This window comes from Vicugna pacos, chromosome 1, assembly GCF_048564905.1.
Source record: "Vicugna pacos chromosome 1, VicPac4, whole genome shotgun sequence".
Taxonomy (NCBI): domain Eukaryota; kingdom Metazoa; phylum Chordata; class Mammalia; order Artiodactyla; family Camelidae; genus Vicugna; species Vicugna pacos.
In genome coordinates, this window is record NC_132987.1 from 109,682,619 (window position 1) to 109,709,682 (window position 27,064).

Sequence of the window (27,064 nt, forward strand, 5' to 3'; positions counted from 1 at the left end):
GGATGAACAGAGCCTCTAGTACCAGACTGCCTGGGAAGAAGCATTAGCTCCAGCATTTACTAACTGTCCGATCTTGAGCGAGCTCCCCAACTTCCCTGTGTCTCAACTCCTTCCTCTGCAAAATGGGATCATTTTGAGGGATTAAGTGAGTTACCATCATTTTCCTGACCTCCATGCAATGATTCAACAGAAGTGCCTTTCACCAAGCCACTATAATCTCATGGTATAACACACAGATCTTTTCAAGAGTGGAAAGAAACACCAGGAAACTGAAGATGAGCCATCAATGGGAAAACTGTCTTTATTCCACTAGAGAATTGTGCCGCTGACATCTCAGAGCTGCTGGGATGACTTGAGGAAGAGGGCAAATTGAAAATCTCCAGCTAAGGTTCTTGCCAAGTGAGCAGAGAGATTTATTAGAAACTATCCCCAGTTATGACTTCTGAGAATAACAAAAGCTGAGAATTCTTTCCTACTACGTATTGAATAGAAATTTCTTTTGCATCTATCAAGCTACAGTGTTCTCTAGGAGTGTATTATCCCCAAGGGATATCCGTCATTCTTCCAAACCTTCTTTGTGCTATGAGCTACAAAATTCACCATTTACCTATTACCCATGCAAACAAATAGAAGACCAAGTTGCAGTGCCTCAATTCACTATTTTTCATTTATTTCATGAACATTAACGTATTTATCAACCAAAGCAAAACAAACACACAGACCACACCGTATTTCCCAGTTTGTTGAGTTTTTGTTTTGTCTACATTCTGTTCTTACAGTCCATCACTCCCTTCTCTGGACATCCTGGATAAAGCTGTCTACTGACCCAGCTCTCCAAATGCCAAAGCTTAATATGCCACCTGGTAGATAGTTTGGTTCTAGAGTCACAGAATGTGTTCAGAAATTGTTATGTTACCACTTATCCTTGGACAATTAAAAGGACCCACCTTGTTTCCTTATTACAGAAGCAGTATCATTCTCTCCTTTTTTAGATTTTAGTTTCCTCAACCTTGTAAATTCACCAAAACATCTAAGAAAACCTAGTCCACTAATTCAAACCTGTCAATGTTTATCTGCTACAAGTGAAATACAAACCCCAGTGTCATTTCAAGTGGGTTCTTTCTGAAACCCTGGACACTAACAGATTAGACTGCAGGGGTAAAAAATCACATGAGTTTCAGCTCATGTGGAGCAAAACAAGCCAAGTTCTAGGCCAGAGGAAAACAAAACTAGACCTTAATCTTTGCTTGATGAATATCTTTTCTTTTAAATGAGAGCCTGGAACAAATCCATCTCTGAGAGCTGTCTGGTAGAACTTCCCAAACAAATCAACTAAGTCAGTCATTAAGACAGGGAAAAAAAAAAAAAGCTATAGTATTATTATTTAATAGTCAAAATAACTCTCTTCTACAGTCTAATACTTCTCTGTGTCAAAGCACTGTTGTTTTTGTTTTTATGAGTTTGGTTTCTAAGCTTTTTGAAAGTACACATTCTAGGGTTTGGTAAATAGTCACATTTTCAGAAAGCGTAATCTTTTTTACTTTTTTGCTATTTATCCAAACACATAAACTTATTATTTATTTCTGTGGGAAGAACACCTTAATGTTTAACCAAGGGACTCTTAAAAAGTGTAACCAACGAAAAAAACCTGGATTTGTTTTAATAAATTGATTTTTTACTCAACCTACTTTTCCTTGAGTCTTTGGCATGACAGCATTCCTTTAGAATTACTTAGCCCAGCTGTGTGGTGGGTGAAGCAAAGGGCAGCGTTACCTAATAGGAAAAATCCATTGTACATACACTAAGGTGTTAGCGCTTTCAAAATTCCTAATTCAGAAAAATAAAGCGAATGAACAGAACTTGTCCAAAAGAAGAAAACCTGACTTATACTTATGTCACAAAGCTGCTTTCAAGAGGCCTAAATAGGGGATATCAGGGTGTGCCAGAGAGGGTTCTAGATGGAGCCTTAGGGGCCCTGGGTTCTAATCTTGGTTGTTCAACTTTGGCCAAGTCACTTGACCTTAATGGACCCCAGATTCCCATCTATAAAATGAGGAGTGTAATATTTGTCTTTCCTACTTCGCAGGGTTATTGTGAGGATAAACTAGAAAAACAGATGTGAAGTTTCCCCAGAGAAATATATAAAATAGAACAGACATTAATACTGATTCTCCTGGCCCTTCTATGGGTCAAAAATGCTTCAGACCCCATCTTATTATCCTTAAAAGGAAGAGGTCCTTTCTTTGAAGGTTAGAAACCCTCCAAGTTAATGATTCATTCTTAGGCATCATACATAAGATGTAACCCAAGTTCTGAGATGATGGAAAAACCAAAACACCAGTTACATCAGATCAAAATTTCAGAGGAAATTTCTCACTTTCCCTTCCTCTCTCATTTTCAGGCCTACTCATAGTTTTTAATCTTTGGACAAATATACACACTTGAATGTTTTATTGCACATACTCTTCGCCTCACACCCACGTGCACACATCTGCCTCCACCCCCATTCCATCTTCTCTCAAAAATCCTAGATTTACCATTTTCTCCTCTACTTTCTTTTCTCTTCCACAATTTTTCTAAGTTTTACTATTCATTTTGATTCTTAACGAAAATTACCTGATGCTATAGGGTTAATATATGTAAATAATGGCTTCTGTTTGTTTGTTTGTTTTTTTGTCTACATCACAAGAAAGAAATCTGCCTCCATGATTTGGTGTATAAGTTATGATCCTAGTTTTAAAATTGCATGAATCTGATTGTCTAAATATTGTGATTTAATCAGAGATATTACTGTTGAATATTATTTGGATAATTTGTTTGAGACATCCTGACCTGATGTTTGAAGAAACTGTCAGAAAGAATTAAATCAAACAACTTCCTCCTGTCTAAGATGGTGATTTGGAAGCTAGTTGACGTTCAAGTTCAGCATGGAGAAACCTACAGGGAATAGGAGACTCTCAAAGCAGTAGAGTGGTAGGTACCCTGTGCTCATCTGTGGCTGTTCTCTGCACCACACAGCAAAACCTTAACTACCTTAAAGTATACAAAAACATTTCTTTTTTCTAAATTTAGAGATTCGATAGTGGTTTCAGCATTAAATGTGATATCACTGTCCTTCTAAAAGTGTCTTGCAAATTTTCCAATCACTTTTCAAGTAGGCACATCAGAAAAGTGATCCTGAAAAAATATGGATATTCTGCCATACACACAAACATACACACATACACACATGGACATGCTCCATCACATGCCTTTCAGGTGATATTAATAAGAACATTTCATAAAATAGATTTGACGGTAAACTAGGATGTTTGAATGTCAACTACACACCTGTAATTCATACTGACATGGAAAAAAAGTTGTTTCTAAGTAAGTACTTGCTCAATGCATTCTGTTTAATTCTTATGATACATAGAAGCTTTTACTTTCTATTAAGATGTTTTTATGTGTAATGCATTTTCCTTACAATGCTATTAAATCCTTATTGTCCTGATTGTACCACTGATGAAAAGTCATGTTGGACAAGCTACATGGACTCTCTGTGCTTCCTCTTTGGCTGCTGTTTGTTTTTATTTTTTGCTGTTACCTGGGGCCTGGGTATAACGAGTATCTACTTCATAGGGTAGCTGTAAGGATGCCTTGAGATGCTGCATGTTAACCTCTTAGAAAAGTTCCAAGCACAAAATCAGTTCTCAGTAAATGTTAGCTGACATCATTGGTGATTTTATTTCCCATCGGACCTAGTAAAATGTACATTGCAAACTATCCATAAATGGTTCCTAAATAACAGAGTTATCAAATCTAAACTATGGCCCTTGTAAGTAAGCTACTTCTCAGAAAGTTTCTCAAAAGATGAATTGCCTCACAAATATAAAGACACATAAATAAATAATAGATATGTAGGTAGATAGATAAATAGATGTGTTTAGGTGTGTTTGTGTGTGTGTGTATGTGTGTGTGTTTCAGCAGTCACAAAAAAGCTCTGGATTAGGCCACCAAGAAAAATATAATGAAAAAAGGCGGAAAAATAAAGCCGAATCTTACAACTCAGGAAACATGCAGCCAGTTATAACATTGTATTTTTATAGCATTTCTTGTATCATTAAAATTGTCCTTTTGTGTCTTCAAGCACAATATCATTCCCTTTTGGAGAGACAGTGTATGCTAGATATTGTCTGTCATTGAGCATTGAGTCCCAATCTAACTTTCTGTGCTCTTCAAAGTCTTACAGGGGTTAGAAGCTTGCAAACTAAATTCCCGCGGCTCCCTTGTAAAATGGGTTAGCTGGATTTGGCCTGTGGAAATACTTGTAATAAACTAGAAGTGGGGGAAACAGACATATTATTATGCTTCTGGCATTGGCATGTGCAGTAGCTGGGATTGTGGGTGCCAGCACCGTCAGCAGTTCCTGCAGTGACTGCGGGGTGACTTCTGTTCAGCAGCAAGGACAGGACGGTGCCACCTGCAGCTCAGTGCCCAGGGCTGACACCCTCCATCCACAGATGGGCGTACCTTCCTAATCTCTGAGTAAAATCCTCCCTTTGCTCCTCCAGACTTTCTAACACCTTCCTAACCAATTCCCTACCCAAAACGTCTTTCCGTCTAAAATCTGCTGAGTGGTGTCAATTAATCTAATGAAATTGGGAGTTTGTAATTACACAGCCATTTTCAGGAAGAGTAGAGCTTTGCTTATAGCTGTATTCACTTGGGGAAAAAAAAAGTATTATAAAGCCTTTTGAGTATGAATGGAATTTGAAACCTTACTGGAAACCTAATCAATTTAAGTTTTAAAAGGAAAAACCTCTCATTTTCCTGTCAAATGTATTTTATTTGATATTAAGGTAGAAATATTAAATAATAGCTGTTACTTTTATCAGCAGAATATGGTACACCGTGCTCCACAATTAAGTGCTTCCTTGAACAAAAGTTTCTTTACTTAGTTGAAATGTCTTCATTTTTTCTCTCCCTGGACATCTCTAAAAGTACGTAACCACTCCCCTCTCCTCCACCGCCGCACTCCACTTATTTGTCCTCGTTTTTTTTGGCCATCATTGGTCTTTTTCTCTTCTCTGATTTGCACACTTTTTTGATCAACATATTCAATTCAGTCCTAACCTGAAAATACACTTTATGAATCCACTTCCAGTCAAAGTTCCAATGCTTCTCCCTTCTCCAGTTCTTGCCAACATGCGGGGGCGGGGGGGAAGCTATTCTCCTAACCTTGCAGTTCCACATTTTATTTCCTGTTGTTTCTCAGTCCCTTCTACAATGTTTCTGACACAACAGGCTGTAGACTTCCTGCCTGAACCCACTAATGGATCTGAATTGCTGAAGGTGGAGCCTGAAAATCTGCACTAACAAACCCTCCAGGTGGCTCTTATGAAGGACTACATTTGGAGAAACTTTGTAGATTCTGCTCCAACTGTCTGAGTAGCATTGTATCCCACAGCTCACTGCTCATCAAATCCTCTGGCAGACGCTCAGATTTCATCCTTGTCTGATTTCCAGTGTTTCATCCCATCTCCCACTTCGCCCACTAGACTTGTGAAGATGCCATTTCACCTCCTTCTTCTCAAATGCCTTTGTCAGAAACTGCTAACACTTCTGCCCTTTATTTTCCTATTTATATTTCCATACATTTTCTTAATGAAACCCTTTCTTGTTATTACTTCAAATATATCTATATAGATGACTATACATACTGCATGTATGTTTGTGTGTGTGTGTGTGTGTGTGTGTAGTTGTATATCTAGTTCTAACTTCAGATTTCACATTTCCAGTCTCCTCGTAGGTTTTCTTATTACAAGATAGACAAGTTAGTCATTCAATCACTATTAGAAGAATATAAAACCAAGTATCAGGAACAATGCTAACCTCTGGAATCTCAATCCAAGAGGCCCTCAAGCAAACAACATTTTCCTCTTCCTCCAACAGAAAGTCATGCTTTTTTTTCTTTTTCACTCTATTTACATTTTTCAATTCAGATTTTCCTTCTCTCGACTTACCTTTTTCAATTCATAGAACTACCATCTTCTTAGCTGCTTAAGTTTCACTTGAAAACTAAAACTCATTCCATGTTATGCTGGCCTATGTTTAACAATCAGTTCACCTTAAAATAATCCTAATTTGTAATGTTGTTACTATTCACACCATGGTTAATTTGAGTAACAATTTGATAACACTAAGAGGAAGTTGGGGCCAAATGTGCAAAATCTGCTGCTGAGAGACCCAGGATACCACTGGAATCACTGATTTTTCTTCCATATTTACATCCTCTATGTACTCATTCAACAAACTCTTAAAATTCTCCCTTTGGATTATGTCTAGAAGTACTACCCCCTTTCTATCCTTACCATCATGTGTCTCCTATAGATCTCATGTTCTCTTTACTGGATTACGTGTTAGCATTTAAACACTTTACCATCCGGTGCCACATTGGGCTCCTATCTGTCCTCCACATGCCATGACATTTATGTTCTCCAAGAACAGATGTGGTTACATCATCCCATGTTTCAAAATGTTTAATCACCTCCATTAGGAAACAAAATCAACTCTGCCTGGGGCAGTTCTGAGAATAAAAATATTGAGTATAATAATGACATCAAATAACAGATTGGACCCAGAAATAAAAACAAAGATATTTTAGATTATTTTTTAATTTTGAACTTTTAATACCTTGTCAAGCTTTCTTCTTGCTTTTAGAAATATTTTATATTGGCAAGAAAGTATGCTTGGTTCTTTGTAACTTTCCAGCTTCTCATATCTATCTTTCACATGTTATTCTTGCTGTTTCTAACAGATGCCAATCCAAAACCATCATGATACCTTCTAACTAACCTTTATCATCTTCTTCCGTCCAGTTTAGCCTCCATGCTATGGCCAGAGATGCTGTGGATAATAACCTCCAGTCCTTCTCTGCATTGAGCAACTAGAACCATTATCATTGCATAAATCACATTACACAGTAGGTCTTTTCTTTACCCATTTCGTAGATGGGAAGAGAGAGGCTTTTAGGGAAGTAATTTGTGGCAGGTTACCAAAATAGTGAGTGGAAAACTACCTAGATTTTGTCCTCATCATCAACATTTTCAGTAATAACCCACACTAGTTAAGGTATCTTGAAGTCTCTAAACTACTTTTGAACCGAAATCCTCACTATTCCCCATCACGTACTTCACACATCCATGTAAATATCTCACTAGTCCCCATGCAGCTGCCAAGATGCCTTTATTAATGTAAGTCATCAGCTCTGATGTTCTTCCCATATATTTCTAGAGAAACATCTTCACTTTTATATGAACACAAAACTGCCTTCTTTGAGAAGGGTCTTGATTCCTTCAGAAAGAAGTTCTCACTCCTTTTTCTAAATTCCCATAAATTTATTTTTCTCTCTCTGATGAAGCCTTACATAATTTTACTTTGTATTGTGAATTTGTATGTATCTCAATATCAAAGTTGTTGGTTCCCAGAGTAGACCCTCATGTAAATATTACTCTACTGCATAACAATGTATCACAGACATAGCAGCTTAAAACAATTCCCACTTAATATCTTAGAGTTTCCATGGTTCAGGAATCCAGACATGGCTTAGTTGGTCCTCTATTCAGGGTCTCGTAGGCTGCAATCAAGGCATCAGTTGGGAGTGGGTCTTATCTGAGGCTCTGAGTACTCTAAGGCTCACATGATTATTGGCAGAATTTATTTTTCGTAATTATGAGACTCCAAACCTTTAGCTCCTAGAGGTCTCCTACCATTCCTTACCATGTAGCCCTGACTTCAATAACTGCTTGCCTCTTCAAGGATAGCCAAAGAAAGATAATCTCTGACTTCTTTTGTTTCTAATATCCATACCCTTTTAAAACAAACCACTGATTACATTTGGCACACTCATAATAAATGCCCTTTTGATCAACATATAGTCAACTGATTAGGAACCTTAATTACATCTGCTAAATCTCTTCCCCTTTGCCATATAATGTAATATGATTACAGGAATTATAACCTCTAATATTTGTCATATTTTAATGATTAGAAGCAAATTTCTGGTCCTGCCCTCATTCAATAAGAGGATGTTATACAAAGATGTGGACCATTAGAGATCATTTAATATTAAACCTACAAAAGTAAATCTACCACAAATCTACATCCTGATCTATTATGAATAAATGATTTTGAATTATTGGTTAATAATTGTGACACTTATTAAGTGACAGTATAGTATTTCTCCTTTGCAGTAAGTTGAAACATTTTATATATGTCAAATAAAAGCATCTAATATTTGAACATATACAAAGAAAAAATAAGTAAGTAGTAGTTGAACATATAAAAATAAAATAAAATAAGTAAACAAAAACCTTTGTGAGCTTAGATTCTATCACTCAAGTACTATTTTTCAAAAAATGAATAAAAGGAGAATTATAGCAAAATGAAAGGGATTTTAAAACAAAGCTCATGCTTAAGGAAGGCTTTATGTTGAATATTATGTGGGATCACTGTATTTCATGTTCCATCTTGCATTATACAGATGGGAGCAGCAAAACTAACCTCATCTTGCCCTTTTTTCTGTGGGAGAGAAGCTAACATCTCCAAGGACTACTATTTCTCATCATGAAGGGCTTTAATTTTATCTATCCATATGGCTGTCATTCAAAAAAGACTTCTAATTTTATTCCACAAGGAAGAGCACTTGACATCTGAAAAGCTGACATGTCTTCAAACAGTAAAGTTATTAGTCAGAAGCATAGTAAGCCAAGGGAACAATGAAGAAGAGAGTTAGGTGCCTCTACAGGTGAAATAATGAAATTCAAAACATTGCAAAATATTTGAAGTGTTTGCTGCTTCTGCCTGATTCTTTAAGAGACCCAAACCAGTCACCTAATAATTTTGGTTGTCATTCCAATAGATTACTTATGAGTTTGTGTAAATTATTGCTGTAGAATACAGATCTCTTCAAATCTTCTAATGCTTTAAATTCTGTCCTGGCATCCCATTCTTAACCAGACTTAAAATTTTCAGTTGCTGAAAGTGACCAGAATTGGCCTTACCATGGTCAGATGGCCTCCAAGTTAGATAAAGCACAGCAAATTTACAAAAATTAAAACAGACCCCTATATTTTTGAGTGATAGAATCAATGTCTAAAAGCAACATAGATCAATGTAGACAAAGTCATATAGAAGGAATAGTGTATAAAAAGTTTTTTCAATATACCTTTCTATTCTGAGGAATTAAAGGCACTTCTGTCAGATGAAAAGCTGAAAGTCCAGAAATTGTACTACATACAAGCTTTGTACAAGACATAAGATCTGGACTCTAATTCTCACTGGATTTATTTACAAGAGAATTTCAGATCAATGTGATCAGTGGTGGGAGCCGAATTGTGTGAGCAGACTCCTTGAATGTCCATTTTCAGAAACCTGAGGCATTGAGACACTTAAGATATGAGTGACTTCTGAAAATACCGTGTACTGACAGTTACTGGACCTTCAAGTATTCAAAGAAAATGTCAACTAACCATTTGCCATATACTTGCAAACTTTTATGAAATGTTGTCTCACCATCATTAAAGTAAGAACTAAATTACATGAAATTCTACCACTTCATTTAACCCCAAATAACTCCAGTCAGTTCCTTCGATGAAGATTATGTTGCAGACAAAACTATAAATAGCTTGAGGACACTGAGGATGCGGTATAACTCTATCGTAGACTTTTCAGTTCCTAAGTATTGTTAGGCATTTGTCTTGTACCCCAAAGACATCCATCTCCCTGCCTCCTTATTCTTTCCTACATAAAAAAGTGGATGAGCATACTGATCATACTGATATCCAGCCCAGATTTAAATGGGGCACAAAATTCAGTTAAACACATTAGCCTACATCACATTAACAGAAACTGAAGTTCTGTTTATACTCACATATTTAGAATACTATTAAGCATAACAATTCTCATAAAATTATTCCATTTATTGGGGTGTTGTTGTAAATTCTAAGTCATTTGTGCCATGATACGGGTAAAAGGAAACTGTGGAATGGGCCAAGAAAGATGTTATAATAGGGTGTATTACCTGAGTCATTTTTGGAATAAACAAACTTTCCAGTTTTGCGAATGTCAGATTTTCTTCTCTTCACTCATGTGGAATTAACTCTCCTTGAAGGTGTAGGACTAGAATCCTCCTGCTGACTGAAATTCTTACAGAATTATATTGAAAAAGCTGTTTATGTCACAAGTTTTATTATATTTCATTCAATTGCATCAGAGGATTTGTGTATGCATTTTTGCTCCAATGTTCTTGATTTTATTGATAAGGTATTCTGAGTGTATATTAATATATGTGAAAATCATAAATTGGTCTTTTAAAATTAAGAATCCTGGCTGCTTGCTTAATAGACTTAAGGGACTGAAGAAGAGTATATGCATGTTTTCTCAGATCATGTGAGGTTTAATATCTGGAAAATTGAAAGTGAAAATACCACTTAAGCACCAACATTTAATGGAACAGAAGCTCATACTATTATAGTATAAATATTTCAAAGATTCAAATATCTATTTTTTAAATGTGCGTATTACAGTGGTGTGCTTCAACTTTTGAAATGCAGAGAAAAGAGCCAATTAATTACTTCTAGACATTGAGAGAAGACTTTACGGAGCAGGAATTTTGCATTTAAAGCTTTAAAGTATTACATGGGAGTGGGGAATATGTGAAAGATTCAAAAGACAATATTCATTTTTGACATAAGCATGCACATAGGCAAAGATGTGAAGGCTTGGGCACTCAGAGTCCCAGAATTATTGTTAATTACTCCATGGCTCTGTAGTCTGTCTGTGTTTGTAGAAAATGAGAAATGAACAGATGAGGAGCGGTGGGAAATGAGCATTCAGCGCTGTTTTGAAGCGGGATTGTGAATGGCCTGAAATTTCATGCTGTGAAAGCAGAACTTAATTCTGTAGACAGTTCTATGTTTTAGAAAGATGATCCCAGTGACAGTGAAGAAAGCATTGAACGTAGAGAACCTAGATGCACACAACACTAAGTAGAAAACTACTTAGAGTGTTTAAGTGAGAGTTGAGAAGCTGATCTAAGGCAGAGAAAGCAAGAACTAACTGAATGTGCAAATTAATTCCCAACTATTGAATCAAGGAAAAAATTAAAGAGGAACAATCCAAATGGCTCAAAGGGAAAGTTTGAGCAACTCGCTATACTATTAGGGAAAGAAAACACTGAGTAGAAAGTATGTCTGTAAGTTTTCTAGATAAGTTGAATTGTGAGAATCTTAGAGAGTCAAAAATTAATTAAAAAAACAAAGAGGAAATAAGATTGGCTTGAGTCATCTAACAAGTACCATTGTACCATGAGAGCTGAGATAAAATAATTTTTAAGAGGTACAAAGGATGTGAAGAGATAATCTGATTGACAATAATAATCATAAAGCTTATCCTTAGATCTAGGTGATTTATTTTGTTATGAGAGTCGAACTAAATTTTTTGACACATCTATGCCAATTTAATTCAGAAGGTAGAGACAAAAATTTGCATTTTCTTGTTATGAGACATGATCTTCTTGCTTCCCATCAAAAAAAATGTGGAATTTTCAAGGCTAGTGCAGATTAAGGAAATGCATACCGTCAGAGAAAAAAAATGATATAAACGGTGAAATCCACAGAGAAGGAAAGAAAACTTTAACTTTATAAATTCTTCCAATGTCTTTCAAGATACTTTATAATCTATTTAAGATTTGGAAGATAATAGTTTTCATAAGAATTATTTTTTTTAGAGTTAAGTGTATTAAGCATGAAAAAGTCTATGTTTCTATACTGATTTTCTTATAACAGATTCCTTCATCTGATCAAACATGAGTAAAAATAGATTAAATTTCAAATATTTTACAAGCTGTTTTTAGATGTAATGTTTCTCTATTCATACATAGTTGAATCCTTTTCTTATATAGAATTTTAGACTTTCCAAGCCTTATTTGCCTTAAACAAAAAGGTATAATATACTAACTTAGTAAATCAACCAGCCATTTCTCTCACTAAATATTTCTCAGATCTATCATCCTATTTGATCATGTTTACAGAAATTATTTAGTCATCTAGGGAAATGTAAAACCGTACAATATTTTAGAAGATAAAGAGATGAGCATCTTTCCTAAATGACAGCATTTGCTAGTTTTCTATGCTCATGTGAGCATCATGCATCTGTCATTTTCTGTAAATTCTCAGATGCTTTTGCCAAAGATACTGCCTACTCCATTACCATTTGCATACACAATCAATGTATAACTTCTAATAATTAGATCTCAGTAGACTTTTATGGGCATGTTGTAGCATTTAACACAAAAGGAAAAAAAAACTGACAATAAACTGAAAAAAGGAAAACTTGGAAGGTCGTTCTTGGAACACCCTCAAGTACATAAACTGAAATTGAATGGAGTTCCGATAAAATGAACAGCTGCATTGGCCATGAGTTTGACTGCTGGGAGCTAAGACCAAATTGTTCAGCTCAACTTGGATGACCTACATCATCCACTCATTTGGACAATATTAGAATGCCCCCTTTATTTAAGTAAAAAAAAATGTTCTCTATAAATTAAATTAATGAGATAAGCAGTATATTTTCCAAAATTATTGAGGGAAAAGAGTGAAAATAATAAGTAAAAATATTCTGAAGAATGATCAGAAATCAGCAAAAGAGTAAATATGGACAATATCTTATGCATGAATCAAAGATAAATAAAAGTAGCAAATACTTATGAAGCACTTACTATGTATGGTGGAGAATGTTATACTCTTGAGCTGTAGAAATTAAATGAAAATCTGCAAGACCAGGATTCTCACAAGCAGTTTCATCATTTCACATTTTGACATTATCTAACATGGGATATATGCATTTTTTTAGATATTTGCAGTCTACCTGAATTTGTCTTAAAAATCCAATCTCATTCAAAGACTATATTTTTACCTTAAAAAAAGTTCAAAAATATTACTTGCATTTGAAGTCACTTCTGCTTAATGGATAAGTGGCATAATATTTTTCGTATTCAAGATAAACCTGTAATTTTATAAGTCAAATAAATATATTCTTACTCAGAACTATTCTGCTAAGGTTATTGTATATTATTTTAAGGATAAAGGCATTTTTGCATATTAATTTTTATCTTTAAGTGATAAGTTTGGTTATTTACTGGCAAATTTTTAAAATGGTGAATATATAAGCCTAATTCAAAGCTGAACTTTAAAAGAATGAGACTAGTTCAAGTTTATATTCCTGTTAAATTCTATTTCAACATAACATTTGATCTGGAATTGTGAAGGTAAATAAAAAGTGAACTTCCTCTAATGAGACAACCTTGGTGAAGTTCTAAAAATATTTTTTTACTATTATTATTATATTATATATTCCTTTTCTTACACATTCTTTTTTCCCCCACAGTTATTGAAATTTTTGGTGAAAGTTTGTTGTTTTTGGTGTGAGTGAAGATATAGTTTTTACACAAGAACTTGAGATGTCATATGTTTAAGTATTTTAAAATAAATTTGCTAATCCAAAGTTAAAGAAGTGCATATTAATATTAATGAAATCAGATTACTGAAAATAGCATTATGCTTTGGGTGTTTGAATTCACTGTACTTATGTACTTTATTTAGTAATCAAGTTAGAAGTTTCAAATTTTTTTTTTACAGGAAAAACACAAGTGGTCTAATTATGTGTCTATTTCACACAATAGATAGCTATTTTTAATGTTTGTCCACAGCTGAGTTTACTGAATTTAACTTTAATCACTACCATTATCCATCTAGTAACAACTAATCTTATAAACACAAAATAAAATACAACCAAATTAATCCTCTCATTTATAAAACATTCCATGGATGACTATTATGTACTAAGATTTATGCTAACCAGTGGGAATATAGCCTTGAATAAGACATAATCTCTACTCTGAAGACGTTTATTAGGCACATGGGGGGACCTTTACATGGGTGAATTCATGGTTGTAACATTACGTTAGTGATAGCAATCGTCAGAGCAGATATCTATCAATGTCACAAGATTAATGGTTCAGTAAGAGTGATCTTTCATTTATCAAGCAGAGTGTTACTAGTGGTTCAATTTCTCTAGATAAAATGTTATGGGATGGTGTAAAGCTATGTGACTGTCATAACGTGGGTTCCCTAGAAACTGCAGAAGGAACATGGCACAAGGATTTTATTTAGGTATTCTTAGAAGCGTAAGTAAAGGAACAGGAAGAGTAAGACAGAGCAGAGAGAAAAGTCAGTGAAGGAAGAATTACAGAGTTGGTTAGCACTGTGGGCAAATGGGGTCAATCTGTGCTACTGACCCTCGAGGAACTCTGTAGAATATACCCTCAAAATAAAGTTAAGTTTACTTTGAAGTCAGTCTTGAAATCACCTACATTAGCAGCCCTTAATTTCAGTGGACTTTACAGCTTCAAAATATCCTCAATTTTGTTTAAACTTCTTTACAAATGTAAAGTATCTGTCATTCTGTCATTAAATGCATCTGCTTAAAGGGTGAACGCTACCTTTTCTAGATGCAAAAAGGTAAAAAGAGCCCAAAGAATCTTAAGATTATGTCAAAAAGGAAAATTCAGAAAGAAGAGGTTGAAAACTAAAGACAAACTTTAAACTTTTCACATGTTTGGCTAAAGTTTACTATAGAGTCATTGATGATCTGAACCAAGAATTTCCTTTGAAAGATGATAAAGCAGAGAGACATTGGGGAGAAAAGATGACCAAGATCTTACATGTTAGCATAGCTCAGACCAAAACCAGACCTCCTAATGTATTTTTCTCAACAGCATTCTGTCTTCAGTTCAATTAGGAGTAAAACGTGTTTTTCTGGGTGCTTAATTTACCCCTCTACCCCTCACTCCATGTAACCGTTAACGTCTCTTCTCCATTAGTTAAATAAAACAACAGATTTATATCTAACATTAATACTTTGATTTATAGACTATGAAGATAGTCATTCCTCATGTGATTTCATGTAGGGTTTATATCCTTAAAAATGATTATAATTAAAATTCCTTTCTTCATTTTTTGAATGTTGTATAATAAATGAGCAGGAGATAAGGACTAGAAGCAAAACTGTGGTTCTAAGTCAGGTCTTTTTTATCCTTTTAACTTCACAATGATATAAGGTTTTATGGTGCCTTTTACTTTCTCCTGTCCTCTTCACCCCCAAACGTTATTTAACTGAACTATTTTTTTATGTCTTTCCTAATAAGAGGTTATTTATAATGTCAACACCTGTGTATTTATACTACAGGTTAAATCAGAACTTAAGGTTAACTTGGAGCACTTCCTGTCACCTTAGTGGTGGGGTGCCTTTAAGTCAACTTCTACTCTACATTCAAACTCTACATACTGGATAGTAACTAATGATTTATTTCTGTGTCCCAGGTCCCAGAGGGAGTCTGGAGAACAGTGGAGCTGTTGTTCCTGACATCAGTGGTTTTGGCAATTATAGCCTGAGAGAGAGAAATGGTCACAAGTTGAAAACACAGTCCATTTACACTTTTAAATACAGTCACAACAAAATAATTCACCTATTAATAATAAAGTGGGTTTAAATTTAAAATTATTTTCATAGCTTGATCTTGATACTGGTATTTTCTAAAGGATGGTTTTCCACATAATTCACTTAAGTGTTTTCTTTTAAACCATGCTAAAAATACTTTATTAATTAATTTGTGTATTTTCTCAATGAACCTAAAGAACTTCTCTTAAAAAATGGAGATTGATGACTACTTTGTATTGGTGAATATATAGTTTCCATGTTTAAAATATAATTTCAAAGACTACATGGGGAAATTAGATTAAAACTTGACATTAAAAGAATAGTTAAATAAAATTCTTTCAAATTTGTTTTCTGGTTAATTTTAAAATAATATTTATAAAATGAAGCTAAACTATGGTTTTTGCTTCACTATATAAGCTTGCCCTTGGCCTAGAAACTAGTAAATGCTAGTGAAATATAAAAATCATGTCTTGTTCTCTTGAGTTAGCCTTGGCCTCACGGCAGTGGTTTGCATAAGTAGTTGGAAGTGTACACTTTTTCCCCTAAATTTGAGGTCACTTTTCAGCCCAACTAACTAAATTTAATGCACAAACCTGTATTTAACTGTTACTATCTAAATATATGGCAGAGTTTTCAATCATCGAACACTAAATATTAACTTCCCAAATAATTAGCCTTACCACCACAGCTAAAAGCCAGAAAGAATAAAAACAGGTTTCTACTTAAGATATTTTAATCAATTTCCAGTAATATCTTTGAGAGAACCTGGATTTTGACAGTTACTGGATACTATGTTCCATATTTAACTGAAAAACTTAACATGAATTGACAAACATATGTAAAATCCATATAGAACTAACAAGCAAATTATGATAATTTAATACCTGAATGGATACTTTAAGATAATTTTCTTTCACTGAAATACTAGGTGTAGAAAAGTCTGCTCTCGGACCAAAGAAAAGCATAGGTGGTTCTATGATTTATTCTAGTCCTGCAGTAAATTGAAGAGATAATCCTCTATTCAACCCTGGACCTGTGTGGGGCCAACAGAGTTCTTTTAAGTTAGGTTGACTTATTTCAAATAAATTAATCCTGTGTGGATACAATCTATACATGCACGATTTGTGAACTTTTTACTGATATTAGACAGTAGAACAGAGTAGTACATTATAAGCCACCTATCCAATGCCAGAGTCAATGCCAATGACTTCACTGAAGAACTTGTCTGACTCACTGACTGAAACTAGTATTAGCTCTGAACCATCTGAGATGGTAGGATGTTCCTGTGTGAGTGCTGCCTTTGTGTTTTGGGGGATGGGCTGCTGTGTCTCATGGTGGATTATGAGACTTACTGCTTGTTCTGTAAGATATAGAACACAGCAGAATACAAATCATGCGGTGACAAGAATCATTATTTCAAGTGTAATTTGTGCCATCAGCAAGCTAAGTTAAATGCTGATGAACCAATTGTTGAAGGGAAAAAACTGTATGAACTAATTATGTCTTGAAATGTGGGATTCAACCCACTGACACATCTCTAATATTTATCTGTCCAAACACTTGTGTTTCTGTTAATGTGTCTTGTCTTTAATTTGTAATCTTGTCAGTGAGTATTTGATTTTCAGAAATTCTATTATTAATCTGTTCATTATTTCTGCTCTTATAAAAAGCCTAGAGTTTTCATCAATAATCAATGAACAAAAACTTATTGAAAACTTACCATATTTCAAGCCCAGTTCAAAGGAGATTCAAAATGAACAAAATAGACTAGCAAGGAATACATTGGGCATCTGGTAACATGGAGGCTCCCAGGTCTCACTGTGGTAAAATAAAAACACCATCTCTTTAGAAACAACAGGCTTCTAGTAGGGGTTAGGAAATTTTTCTAGTAACCCCCTTCTCCTTTTCTACCTATACTTTTAAATTTACATAATGACCAAGAATATCAGATATTGAAACTTGGCTTCATAAAAAAATAGCATTTGTAAAGAAATTTTATGGAGCCTTTATTAAAATTAAGCAGTGAGCACAAACTGAACAGTTCAACTTAGAAATTAATAGACAGATATGTTTCTGTGCCTCAGTAACAGATGTCTCCAGCTAACTTGACATGACGTGTACTTTCAGTTACTGCAGCGTTGGAGACTCCATTTTTTAAAGATTATTCTACATTGGCACCTTCATATTAACTTGGCATTGCTCCCCTAAATGTCCTTGGCTCAGAAGTGTTTTACAATAAACTTCTAAGCCAATGCAGGCAAAATCTTGGCTTTTATAGGACTTGTCTCTGCCCACTTCAGGATATGTGTTATAATAAGCAGACACAATGTTTTTTCTTTATTAATAATTTAACATATTCTTTCATGTTAACTAAACCTCAAATTCTTGATTCAACTTTTTTTCTAGAATAAACACAAGACTGTTTTTTAATGTACTTGAGAAGTTGCCTTGTCTTTAAAAGCATAAGGAAAAAAAAGAAAGAGGGAACAAGAGAAGAACTAGGTAAAAATGATTAAAATTAAAAGTATTGAAACTAAATAGCCTAGCTTTTGGTAATTCTCTGCCAGTAATTACAGGGAAAAAAAAAAAACCTCCCTCTTCTAGCAGCATATGTTATTATAATTTTGTGTAGTATATATTCCATGAGATTTTTCCTTAGTCATGGTAGCAAGGAGAAAAGTTAAATGGTTAAATGGCTAAACTTTCAGCATTCTACTTTAGCAAAACATATAGACATTATTTATCCCAAACTAGGTTAAAGTGAAAATGACAGTTCTTAGGAGTCAGCATGTGATCTACACAGACATTCAAAAGAATCTAATCTACTTAATTCAGTTCTTTATTTAGTACATTGATAAAAGCATTTTAAGTTTCTACACAAGAGTGTTTTATTTTACATTGCAAGCTCATTTTCAGTATGAATTTGTCATTTTTATATAAAAAGTAGGCTTTGAAGTTACAGGGATGAGGAAGGATTCTTACAGTCCTATCTGGTAACTGACATGAGTGTCTAAGGGAATCATTGCCAGTATCAGATTAAAAACACTCATTCATTTAATACGTCCATGACTCTGCCTCATTGGAACTAGAAAGTGGCCCAGATCTAGCTGGGAATCAGAAGCAAGTGGTTCATGATATGCTTCATTTGGGGATGGAAAGAGGAGCACTATAGAGTTAATGCAGTGTACCGAGGTTGTCCAAACCCTGCACATTCAAAGGGTCTTCAGGACTGGCCCTTCACATAAAAAGTATATTATCCTGGAGATCTTGAGAGGCATGGCCCTAGTGGGCCCATTTGTTAAGCCACTGTGACTTCTATTGCAGTAACCACTTAGCAATGTCATCTTGAGTAAGCTGTTTGATCTCTTGGATCATTTTATCTCATCTACAAAGGTATATTTTACACAAACTCAGAGACACATAGACATACAAATATTACATATATGTAATATATATGCATATGAATCTTGCAATGATATGCCAAAGTTCAATTTTAATGTAAAGGGTCTAGCTCAATAATTAGATCTTTAGTGGTAGATGTGACAATGCTGATTATGACGATCCCATGAATATAGGGGACTGAAGGAGGACATTAGGACACAAGTAGAGATTACTTCTGTGCAAAGAGATAGGTGGAGAACAAAGAGAAAAATGTAAGAAAGATCAAGGAACAGAATTTTAAGAAGGAAGAGTAGTTGTATCTCATAAAACAGGAAAAAAAAAAAAGAAAATTACCAATGGATTTAACAAGCAGGACACTGGAGGCATTTTTAAAGGGTTTATCATATATCCTGTCCCCACATATGCATAGCCTCAACCATTATCAACATCCTGTGCCACTGTGGTACCTTTGTTACAACTGATTTACCTACATTGACATCATTATCATCCAAAGTCCATACTTCACCTTAGGCTATTTCATGGTGTTGTACAGCTTACAGATTTGGACAAACGTATAATGACATGAATCCATCATTATAGCATCATACAGATTATTTTCATTGTCTTAAAAATCCTCTGTTTCCCAAATATTTCTCTCTTTCTCTCCCCCTGACTCTTGGCAACCATTAATCTTTTTACCATCTTCATAGCTTTGCCTTTTATAAAAAGGCATCTAGTTAGAATCATAGTATATAACCTTTTCAGATTAGCTTCTTTCACTTAGTAATATGCATTTCAGATCCCTCCATGTCTTTTCATGGCTTGATAGTTCATTTCTTTTCAACAGTGAAAAATATTTCATTGTCTTGCTCTATCACAGTTTACTTACGCATCATCTACTAAAGGACATCACAGTTGCTTCTAAGTTTTAGCAGTTATGAATAAACCTGTGTGCAGGTTTTTACATAGACGTAAGTTTTCAACACCTTTGGGTAAACACCAAGCAGCCTGATTTCTGGGTCACGTGTAGTAACAGTATGTTTGGTTTTGTAATAAGTCACCACAGGGCTTCCCAAATAACTGTACCATTTTTTATCCCCATTAACAATAAATGAGAGTTCTTGTTATTCTGCATCGTTGCCAGAATTTGGTGTTGTCAGGGTTCTACATTGTGGCCATTCTAATAGATGTGTACTGGAATATTGTTTTAATTTGAATTTCCTTGATGACATACAACGTGGAACATCTTTTCATATGCCTATTTGCCATCTGTGTATCTTCTTTGGCGAGGTTTCTGTTAAGGTCTTTGACTCCTTTTCTCATCAGGTTGTTTCTTTTTTTGTTGTTGAATTTAAGAGTTCTTTGTATATTTCAAATAACTTCTTTTATCAAATGTGTCTTTTGCAAGTACTTTATCTCAGTCTGTGGCTTGACTTGGCTTCTAGTTCTCTTAATATTTTCTTTCATGGAACAGAAGTTTTTAATTTTAGTGAAGTCCAGTTTATCAATTATTTCTGTCATGAATTCTGTCTTTGGTGCTGTTTCTGTGTAAGTATTTTTATTTATCACAGTCAACCTTTGAATAATTTTTATGTTACTTCAAATATTGTTTAGAAACATTGCAACTCTATACTTCCATTTTTCTCTACAGTTCTCACTACAGTCCTTCATCTTATTGCCGTATATTATTCTTTTATGTATTATAAACATCACAATATACTATTATTTTTGCTTTAACAGTGGATTACCTTTGAGCATTATTTAAAACATGAGAAACATGTCTTTTGTATTTTTTACCCCCAACATTCATTATTTCTTTGTGAAGATCTACACTTTTATCTCATGTCCATTTCTTTTTATCTGTCATTTCTTACAGTGATGAGATCTGCCAGCTTTTCATTGTTGAAAATGGCTTTATTTGCCTTTGCTTAAATTTTTTCATTAGATTTTTACAATTTTTAATTTGAATGAATTTCTAGATTAACTTGTTTGTTTGCTTTGTTTTGAGTACTAAAATTGCCCCATTGTCTAAAGACATGAGTGTTCATCATGAGAAGTATTTATTATAGTAAATCCTTTGTCAAAATGTATTTGTCTCTTTTTCTGGCTATATCTGAGTTTTCTCTTTATAACTAGGTTTCTTCAATTTGGTTATTATGTTGATTCTACTATTGATCGTTTTCTGTTCGAGTTCACCATTATTCTCTTCTGCAGTGTCTGATCACCTTCAATATTATCCAGTCTATTTTTCTTTTCAGATATCATACATTTCCTCTTTAAGCATAACAGTTGAATGTTTTTTATATTTTTCAATTCCCTCCTCATCATACTTATGCTTTCCTTTATATACTTGAGTAATTTATAGTATACATGACAGTTGACAAAATAAAATTTCTATTTCTTTTTGCTAATTCAGTCACCTCTGTATTTCCTTTGAAGAGAGAGAGATGGATTTTGTTCTGGTATGCAGTTAAAGTAGTAGGGATGAGCTGAATGATTGTGTGGCTTGCACCTATGTTTGGCTATGGTGGGTTCAGAGCAGCCTTGACTCCAGAGCTAACTTGGCCCCCTGCTAAGGTGTGATTTTTCTGAGAACAGCACCTGACACTCAATGTATTTATTACATGCCTTTTCCCCTGGCTACAGCAAATGTGAACTCTTCCCAGGCCCATGTGAGCTCCAGGAATTCTTTTGGCTTTTTGCTTGTAGTAGTTCTTTTTTCTCTCTCACATAGTTTTATGAGTACAGATAGTATGGATTTGTATAGTACAGATCAGTGCTTACCCAAAGACTCCGGGAGATCTCTCTGAAGATCTACATGGTTCTTTCTTTGTGAAGCCCGCTGCCCACTGTTAGTCTGGCCCACTAATTCTGGCTGCCTCAGCCTCCTTAAACATTGGTATCTGACTCTTACATGCAGCCAATCACTATATTCTCTGTTGGATTTCCCCTCCTCGTGCAGCAGGCTGGAAACTGCTTTCACTGAGTAAGCTGACATGGTCAAGGTCACAATTTGTTTCCCTTCTCTCATAGATCACAGTGCTGTTTAATATATGCAGATAGTTAGTTCAGATACCTTTCTGGATTTCTGCATCTATACAAAGGAAGGATAATCCTGGCAGTGATAATTCTTCATGGGCAAGAGTGGAAGTCTCAGAGACACTTGTTCTCTGCCTAGATGTTAATTATTTTATTTCTTTATTCTACAAATATAATAATTGAATCAAGGTCAATCTTTGTGTTGATCACTGTCTATTTATCTAAAAATCAGTGTGCCGTTTTTATCTATAAATTCAAGTGAGTTTTTTTTGTTCTTTAAATATTTTCAGTAATTAATGTTTTCATTATCAGTGCTGATTTTTATTTTTCAAAACACCAATTAGGCAGATGTCAAGTCTCCATTATCATGCTTCAATATCTACCAACATCTTATTAAATTGTTATGACTTGTGATTTTCTTTTTGTGTGTATGGAGATTAATTTTTGTGGTGCCAGATGTTCTGCTGTGCATTACAGACTGTGATGAACCAGATGTATTCTGTCCCCCCTGCTTCTTTTCTCAGTTGCCTTCTTGGAAACCCACTTCCAAACTGAGGATTCATCTCATCTGATTGATGATGTGAACATAGTCTTTGGTCTCATCTTCTTTCTCTTGGTCTTTTTTAATCATTTGTTTGCTGTGCCACAACCCTGTAGACAGATAGTTTTGCCATGATAAATGTGAGGTTTTATAAGCCATGTAACAGCAGGGCAACTCATTATCATTGTACATACACTTTTCCCCCAGCTTTATTTAGGTATAGTTGACAAGTAAAAATTGCATATATGTAAAGTGTACAATGTGATGTTTTGAGACATGTATATATATGATTACCACAATCAAGTTAATTAACATACCTATCACTTTACATTATTAATTTGTGTGTGTGTGTATGTGGTGAGAATAACTTACCATCTACTCTCTTAGACAAATTTCGAGTGTAATTAAAAAGACAAAAGACAACAATTCACAGTGAGGATATGGAGGAAAGGGAACCCAGTCTCTCAAAGAGATAGCTGCACTCCCAGGTTCGTTTTAGCATGATTCACAATAGCCAAGATATGGAAACAACCTAAGTGCCTGTAAACAGATGAATAGATAATGGTAATATGGTATTAACATTCAATTAAATTATTATTCAGCCTTAAAAATAGGGGAAATTCTGCCTTTTGTGACAATGTGGATGAACCTGAAAGACATTATAGTAAATAAAATAAGTCAGACACAGAAAGACAAATACACGATTATCTTGCTTATATGTGGAATCTAAAAAAGTCAAACTCATAAAACCAGATTGTAGAACAGTGGTTGTCAGAGGCTAGAGGGTGACAGAAATGGGGAGATGTTGCTCAAAGAGTACAAAGCTTCAGTTATACAAGATGAGTAAGTTCTGCAGGTCTAATGTACATTATGATGACTAGAGTTAGTAATACCGTATTGTATATTTGAAATTTGTCTTTGTCATTTTCATTTTATTTTGTATGATTTTTTTCTAGCTGTTTACCATTATCCTGGATATACTTTTTGGTATTATGGTCTATGACGTTCTATAACTCCTTAATTTTTTTTTTACATCAATTTCTATCCTGAGATTAGTCAACTGGCTTTATTTGTTTCAATTCTTTCTCTGATCACTTTGATAACTCTTTGTGATGCAGGCTCCTCAGCTTCATTTTGCTTATGCTTGCTTCTTCTTTTTCATTTTTTTTGGACTAAAATGCATGTATCAACCTGGTACTGATTTATTTCCCATTATTCCTCTTAGAATAGATCCAGATGAGGGATACTGGGAAAGGGGTGGTATGGTGTTGCAATCTGTGTCATCTTTTATCTAGATTTTACTAATCTACTACCTTACTAATATTCCTCCCGCCTAAGCACTGGGCAAATACCTCCCATTAACATTCACCTTCCCAGAGGTGGTGTGACTCAGACTTAGCTTCCTGGGACTAGAAAATCTCTGTGTTATCATCTACTATTTAATGCTTTTTTCCTTCCTTTAACTTCTCTTTATGTCCCTGAGTTTCCTTCTGTTTGGCGCCTAGAGCATATGAAATAAAAATGACACATTACCTTGAATTCTCCCTCAACTTCAAATTCCTTCCATTTTATGATTAGATAACACAGAGTTATTCTACAGTCTCTTCTTACTTTAATCAAGATCAAATCATTTCGTAAGACCCTACATTTTAAGAGAAAGATTTTTGAGATAACACCTCCCAGGATAATGATGATGTTTGGTAAATGAAAATTCTGAATATAGATCGACTATGCATGTGAAGGCTCTCAGATTTTGCTTCGTTTTAGTTGGGATATCACAGTATTTGGCAGATTGGCTTCACATTTTATGGTTTGGAGCTATAATCCTTTCTCTAAAAATGTTTATTTTCTCTATTTTTCTTACTTTGTTTTTGTTCTCAGTAAGTTTTAATAGAGGAGAAAGAAGCAAAATGTTTTTAGTCCTTTTAGTAATGAATTGCCTTTGATTTTCTTGTTAATAATACAGTTAATAAGCCAACCAATGACTCTAAAAATTCTTGTTAAGAACTTACTATAATTTAGCAACATAGAAGTGATACAAAAGGAAAAAAGTTGTATCAGGCATTAAATTTGACCAATGAGTTTACAAATGAGTTGAGAAACAAAGAGAAGATTTGAAAGATTATGATTATCACAGAGTAGAAGATACTTCCATGGAATTAATTGTAAAGGCTGTTGCTCTTCAGAGGCTAAGATAGAACAAGGATTGTTTGTGGATTAAAGCCACGTTTCAAGAAGTCACTGGGTTAAGCTAGCTGGGTTAGGATCTGGACTTAGAAGTTGAGTAATATGATTTATACATTACAGAAAACACCAGAATAGTCACTATCCCACACTTTAGGGGGAAGAAATCAAAATGTAAAATTATTTTTGTCTCATAATAATCTAACAGTTGTCATTTAGCTCCTAATATAACATGGAATTTCATAGAATACTATTCTTCAATAGAACTTCATCAAAATTTTATCTTCAGTAAATTCAATTTTCTCATTTTTATAAAAGCTGCCCACAGTGCTGAGAGAATAAGAAAGCTGCTTCTAGATGATCCTTAGTCATGTGTCCCTTTATTTTTAAACCTTATCTTTCTTTAGAGAATAAGTTTTACTGTCATAGTATGACATGTGGAGTATCATCCATTTGAACTTACTTGCATCCTTTTTTTATTAGAAGGCAATGAATCTCACAATATTGCTGAATTTTAAAGCATAGTTTAAATTTGATGGCCTTAATATGGATTTGCACCATTTTCTGGTTCACTTTTTGATGTTCTGTTATTATTTGGGAGGTGGGAGAGTTAACTTACATGTAGTTTTAGCATACTCTAGAATGTAGTCAAAGTCAAAGAAAGTTGGTACATGTGCATATTTCTCCTTTATTTTAGACTGCACACATATATTTTTAAATCAAAGATCGTGTGGTCCCTTGATGCAGATTCATTTCTTCCTAGTTGGTAATTTTCATGCAGAAAGAATAGAAAAGTAGATAAAACTAATGACTAATGGTAAATATCAAGATAGATTAAAGAGACATATAATTGACAATTGACAAATGGGACGAACTTTCAAATTTATACTCTCTTGGTTGTTTTGTCACCTAAAAATTATTTACTATAGTTTGATTGATTATAATTTTCCTTTCAATTATGTTTCCATTTAGCAGTTGCATAAAGTTGAAGAACAATTACATCACAATTGAAATTATTTGTAATGCTGTTCACGATAGGGCAAACCTATCACCCTGGGTCCAGCCTATATCCAAGGAAGGTAGTTACTCTAAGATGGATTCAGGTAAGTAACAACTGCATGGGTTCAAGGAAGGTAGTAGGGAGTGATGCTTCACTAATTTTATTTTCTGGTAGATGCTGGAACAAAGCATTCATATTACTAGATACATACCAAGCATAAATGTTTTGGCATGTGTTCAATATGGGCACAAAAGTCCTTCTATCTACATCAAATAATTACAGTTTAATTATTAACTGAAAATAATGCATTTCATAGCAAAGACTGTTAGTGAGAAGTTCCAGCTTCTAGGCAATTAATTAGACATTAAAAAATGTTGGGGGATTCTAGGTTTATATCTCAGCCATGGAAATATTTAACAATTTTTTTTTTTTTGAGCTAGTCAAGTGTTCCAATACGGTGAGCAATCTTTAGGAACCTTATCTTCACAACACTGGAGAATCTCAGTCTGTTTCTCCGTACTCTAAAGTCATCCTCTAACCCCTCAACCTCACCAGGAATTTTGAGAATACAATTTTCCTAAACAGCAATATCACTAACAACAAAGCTTCTGAAGTGAAAGAGAATGTTAAATTTGTCACAGATTGGCTTATCACCTGGACAAATCTTAGCCTTTCCTGGTCTCTAATGTGCATACATTCATGCGACAATTTTGAATATGGAGATGTTGGCACAATTGTCAGGAAATGATATGTGGAAGGATAATTTGACATGTAAGTTTTTTATGAGACATTTTTTTAGATCCTGTTTCTAAAAGTTAAACACTGAGGTAGAATGAGATTATTTTATTATTAAAAGATCTTTACCAATAACACAAGGGATTACAGAGTGTTAGCTGCCATGATTAGAAGAGACCTGTATGCTGGTTAATCACTACTTATTCAGCAGCTCAATTATGCTGCTACAAAGAACTTAGGCACCATACAAGCTTTCCCAAAATTGTATAAGGACATTGTGAGAGGGAATTTATGCAGGTCCACTAATAAAGCTACTGCATAACTTCCGTAGCTATAAATTAAGATAGAGCACAAGACAAAATTAAATTATGATTGACAATACAGAAAAAGTAAGTGATAAATCCAGGTGTACTTTGGGATTTTATGTATTTAAAATTATTCAAGTTGGGTATCATATTTCTAAACTAGCTGCCTTTTATCATCCTTAAACAAAATTATCCTTGTTGCCATAACATACCATGGAGATTACCTAGATGTGAAGGTGCTCAGTGTTCCAGAGTTTGCCCTCAGGAATTTGATGGAGGCTCATATGAAACCAGTGTTCTTTTAGCAACGTGACCAGCAGGTATGTAGTCTCTTGTTAT

General features: G+C 34.4%; 1 long non-coding RNA gene across 2 annotated transcripts; it reads left to right on the forward strand.

The window, feature by feature from the left end:
- The first annotated feature begins 2,866 nt into the window (after positions 1-2,866).
- LOC140700184 (uncharacterized) lies at positions 2,867-27,037 on the forward strand. Of its 2 annotated transcripts, none has more exons than XR_012078488.1 (5): positions 2,867-2,973; positions 15,423-15,582; positions 17,947-18,042; positions 25,658-25,788; positions 26,954-27,037. It is a non-coding gene; the product is annotated as an uncharacterized lncRNA (long non-coding RNA). The 2 variants fall into 2 exon arrangements; XR_012078506.1 differs by having other exon boundaries at positions 26,945-27,024.
- Positions 27,038-27,064: the final 27 nt, after the last annotated feature.